Raw genomic sequence first — 5,519 nt, forward strand, 5'->3', positions numbered from 1 at the left:
TGATCTCTTAAAGGTAAGATAAGCTTACTGTGTGAAAAAGCATCAAGCTATATACTTTTATGTCTTCAACTTTTTCCAGTGTGTGTGTTATGCTTCAATTTAAATATTCATTTAAAAAATAAATTTCCTCATCCACAAGTTACTACTTTTTATGCATTTAAGCACATGTATCATATTGCTAAGTAATTTTTCACAAATGATAACAGCTAATATTAACAGAGTATTCACATTTGTCATTTATTTGTAAATGTGTATTTATTCATTAAATCTTCACAAGCCCACTTAAGTTGGTGTTGAAGTGAAGTGAAGTGAAAGTTGGTCAGTCATGTCCAACTCTTTGCAACCCAATGGACTATATAGTTCATGGGATTCTCTAAGCCAGAATACTGGAGTGGGTCACCTTTCCCTTCTGCAGGGGATCTTCCCAACTCAGGGATCAAACCCAGGTCTCCCGCATTGCAGATGGATTCTTTACCAACTGAGCTATCAGGGAAGCCTTGATAAGTTGATAAGTTGGTGTTATTGTACCTCATTTTAGAAACTGAGATTCAATAAGGTTAAGAAATTTGTCTGAGGTCATAAAGCTTGTATCTGTGGTTCTCAAAATGTAATTTTTGGACCCCTCAGAGTCCCTGATCCTTTAGAGGGGCGAGAAGATCCTACTATTCTCATGAAAATACTAAGATATAATTGACCTTTTTCACTCTAATTCTCTCCTGAGTGTACATTGGGGTCTCCAGAGGCTATGTGATATGGTAACATCACCACACTGATGGTTAATAGAATAGTATGTGTGTATATTCTTACATGTTTTCTAGAATTTTATAAGTTGGTAGTTTTAGGTTTTAGGTATATGTTTTTTAGAGATAACTTAGTTTGCTCTCGGTACTTCTGCTGTGCTATTACTAGCTACTTCCCATTATACCTGCTGTTACCGGCTGAATTGTGTCCCCTGAGAATTCATATGTTAAAGCTCTCACCCCCTAGTACCTCAGAAGGTGACTATTTTGAGATAGGACCTTTAAAGAGGTAGTTAAGTTAAAATGAGGCTGAGGCTATTACTGTGGGCCCTAAGCCAGTCTGACTGATGTCCTTATAAGGAGAGGAAATTTGGACGCATGAAGAAACATTGGACCCCAGACTACCAAGATCAGTCCCTGGGTCTGTCTGCAAAAATGTTTGGTTGATGATATTGCCTAGTAACTGGTGATTAGAGGGGTCTGAGAATGACAGTGAAACTGACTGATACGGAACAGACCGGGCCAGACTGAGGAAGTTCCTTTTGCCTCTTCCCTGATCATCCAAACCCTCAAGGAATGCCCAAGAGACAGAAGGAGGCAGAACATTAAGCACAGTGGAAATACAATTTTTGATGAGATTGTCAGCATTGCCCAGCAGATGTGGCACTTATTTTTAGTTTAAGAACTGTCTGGAATCATTAAAGAGATCCCAGGTACTGCCCAGTCTGTGGACTGCAGTGTTGATGGCTGCCGCCCTCAGTGACATCATGGATGACATCAACAATGGTCCAGTGGAATGCCCAGCTAGTTAAGGACAACAAAGGAAAATACTTAAATAAAGGATTGTTTGACAACCAAAAAAGAAAGAAGCATCAGCTATGTGCATGTACAGAGCGAAGACCATGTGTGACAGTAAGAAGGCAGACATCTGCAAGCCAAGAGGAGACAAGAGAAGCCAAGTCTCCCAGCACCTTTTTCTTTTTTTGGCTGTGCCCAGGGATCGAACCGGGGCCCAGCACTGAAAGCAGAGTCTTAACCACTGAAGTACCAGGGAATTCCCAAGTCTGCCAACACCTTAATTGTGAACTTCTAGCCTCACAGAATTTATTGAAAAAATAAATGCTGTTTAAGCCACCCAGTCTGTAGTATTTTGTTATGGCAGCCCTAACAAACTAACAACACTTGCTATAATGCAGAAGCTAATCTACCTTTCTTCCTTTGGGCCAGACATTAAAGAGATATGCCAAAGTGTAAAACAGTACTACATTTTGTGGAGAGTATGGTGAGGAATATAATTTTTTTCCCACAAAATACATTATTTTGTTAATATGAGTCAGTGTTGTTATTTTTAAATGAACTTTTTGGATGTGAGAGTTGGACTATAAAGAAAGCTGAGCACCGAAGAATTGATGCTTTTGAACTGTGGTGTTGGAGAAGACTCTTGAAAGAGTCCCTTGGACTGCAAGGAGATCCATCCAGTCCATCCTAAAGGAGATCAGTCCTGGGTGTTCTTGGAAGGACTGATGCTGAAGCTGAAGCTCCAATACTTTGGCCACCTGATGCAAAGAAAGAGCTGACTCATTTGAAAAGACGTGGATGCTGGGAAAGATTGAGGGCAGGAGAAGAAGGGGACAATGGAGGATGAGATGGTTGGATGGCATCACGGACTCAATGGACATAGGTTTGGGTAGACCCCGGGAGTTGGTCATGGACAGGGAGGCCTGGCATGCTGCAGTTCATGGGGTCGTGAAGAGTTGGACACGACTGAGCAACTGAACTGAATATTAATTTTTCCTTGAAATATCTTTTAGAGCAGTTTTAGGTTCACAGAAAAATTGAGAGGCTGGGTTTTTGTTTTTTTTTCAAGTACAGTATATCAGTGTCTATACTGTATATCTCATATAAACAAAAATAGAAGTTCTTTGGACTGCTCTATAATCTTTCCGTGTGCAGGATTCCTGAGACCAGAAATCTGAGAACTGCTGCACTATATACTATGTGCGTGCATGCTCAGTCGCTCAGTGGTATCCAACTCTGACCCTTTGGACTGTAGCCCACCAGGCTCCTCTGTCCATGGGATTTTTCAGACAAGAACACTGGAGTGGACTGCATTTCCCCCTTCAGGTGATTGTCCCAACCCAGGGATCAAACCTCAGTCTCCTGCATTGCAGGCAGATTCTTAGTGCTGAGACATCAGGGAAGCCCAACCTGTGATACATGGTCTTCTATAGTAAGCTTTCATTACCCAGTAATATGCAGTGGACCATGTTAGTTGTCAGTAGATACAGAGTTACATTATTTTTAGTGTCTGCAGAATAGCCTTTTGTATGTTATTATAATTTAACTCGTTGGTCCCTAGCTAATGGACATTGATTAGGTTTCCACGTTTGGCTATTTTAAATAATTCTGGATTGAACATCTTTGTATTTTTATGTCTGTGAGGTCCTCTAGAAATGAAGTTAAATGGTTTTAAAGATGTGGTTAAATTTAAATTTTCTTATTTGGAAACTAAGACCCTTCTTCCATTTCGTACTGCTAAATATTAAAAAAAATATATGTACCATTTATCAACTATACCCAGCAACTTTGAGACCCCTTTGGTTTGAAAAGGCTGACCTGCCAGTAAGTCTCTCAAAATTTAGGAGAAACTTTTCTTCTTTATAAACTATAGTTATTGTCCATTTTCTACAACTTTTTTCTTATCTGGAAATTTGAATTTTCTCTAAGTAGCTTTACAGTAGAATTAACAGTTCTGGATTGTTGATTTGCCCGTGGCTAATACCCATCTTGAAGATGCTACAGAAGGCAAGTCCCATTGGAGGCATTACCCAGGAATATGGGAAACATTTTGACCTTCAAGGGTCTGGAAACAGCTATTGTCTTATTGATGTGCATCTTGTTAAAGCCTTTCCAAACTCTTTTTTGGGCAACCACAGTCATTCCAGAAGATCAGGGACTTCATAAGATAGTATTGAGATGGGAGGTGTATGGTATCTAGGTTCTGCCTCCTTAATGACTGGGAGGCACATAACTAGCTTTGCTAAAAGACTAGGATTGAAATGGAAGAAGATGGCAAATTTTAGTGTGTATTCAGAACTATGGGACATCATAGCTACCTCTTCCCAACCTGCTGCTAAGTCACTTCAGTCATGTCCAACTCTGTGCGACCCCATAGACGGCAGCCCACCAGGCTCCCCCTTCCCTGGGATTCTCCAGGCAAGAACACTGGAGTGGGTTGCCATTTCCTTCTCCAATGCATGAAAGTGAAAAGTGAAAGTGAAGTCACTCAGTCATGTCCGACCCTCAGTGACCCCATGGACTGCAGCCTACAAGGCTCCTCCGTCCATGGGATTTTCCAGCAAGAGTAATGGAGTGGGGTGCCATTGCCTTCTCCGTTTCCAACCTGAGGGAAGAAGAAATAGCATTTTAGAAATGTTCACTATTCCCAGGCACTTAGTATTTAATTTTGCATGAGTTCTATAGCAGTCTTCTGAGGTGAGTGGCATCATCATTAATTTATAGATAGATATTTTGCCCAAGAACCCAGCTAGTAAGAGGGAGTCTGCCCTCAGTATATATGACAACAAATTGCTCTTCCACTATACATTGGGGCTGAGTACAACTGGGCAAGGCAAGCCTGCTTTATTTACTGTGAGATGAAAACATCAATGGCCAGGGCCTCATTGCAGCAGCACCTCTAAGTCCAGCTGCAAAGAAAAAAGAAAACACGGAAAGGGAGCTATTGTTTTCTGTTTTCCCAAGGAACCGCAGCCCAAGCCCTTGATGCATTCAGAATTCCCAGGCAAGCCAGACTCAGGGTGACTATGAACCTTGTAACCTGTGTTTTTTCTTCCTATCGATTAAGATCATGTTTTTCATTGCCTTTGATTTCTTTCTTTTTTTTTTTTTTAAGTTTGTTTTTTCAATAAAAACAATCCAGGGCTTGGGTCCTAAAAGTTTAATATGTTTTGTCCTGTCAGATTATCTGTTTCCTCTTCAATTTATTTGTGATGTAAACCTCGCCCTATTTCTGCTCCGATCCTGGGACTGTGCCCAGAAACGTGTAAGTCAACACATTTCTAAAGGCAGTGATAAAGATCACAATTTTAACAAAAACACCTCAAAAAACCAGCCTCCCTACACCCTGTTCCCCAGTGACTTACTAAAATCAACTTGAAGTCAAAACTGTAGCAAATGTGCCTATTTCAGATTTGAAGCCTCAAGGCAGATGAAATGGCCAGACATTTGTCTTTTAGGGTTGCCCTCAGAAGAGCTAACAAAAAGGGTGACAGCCTTTAAACAGCTGCCTGGGGAGGAGGACATCTGCCTCTGTTTTACCAGCTATTCAGTGCTCAGGCCTTGCCTTGAAAAGAGCATGTGGGGCTTGGCAGCAATAGTTCTGAGGCAGCCAGTTGTTATATGGCTTTTGTCTTAACGAAGCCACCCATTATTGTAGAGCCATAACTTGCAGGAAGCCAGCTGTCAGGCTATGGCGCAGGCCCCTCTGGGTGGGAGGCAAGGGGAGAGAAAAGAGTGTCTCTGGCCAAATTCCCTTTTAGACACCTGAGCCTGGTTGGCTTTGTAACCGGAGAGTTTTGTCTTCCTCACTCCCATCTTCCCTGAGGAGGCCCGGCACCGATTTTGATCTCTACCCTTGGAGAGACAGCAGGGACATCTTGGGATTTGAATTCCTTGGTTTGCAACTCCCTAAGTGCTGGGCTGGGCTGGGCTAGGCTGGGCTGGGCTCTGCGGCGGCTGACTGGCATTTGGCACTCCGAT

The sequence above is a fragment of the Budorcas taxicolor genome, chromosome 5, assembly GCF_023091745.1.
Source record: "Budorcas taxicolor isolate Tak-1 chromosome 5, Takin1.1, whole genome shotgun sequence".
Lineage (NCBI taxonomy): Eukaryota > Metazoa > Chordata > Mammalia > Artiodactyla > Bovidae > Budorcas > Budorcas taxicolor.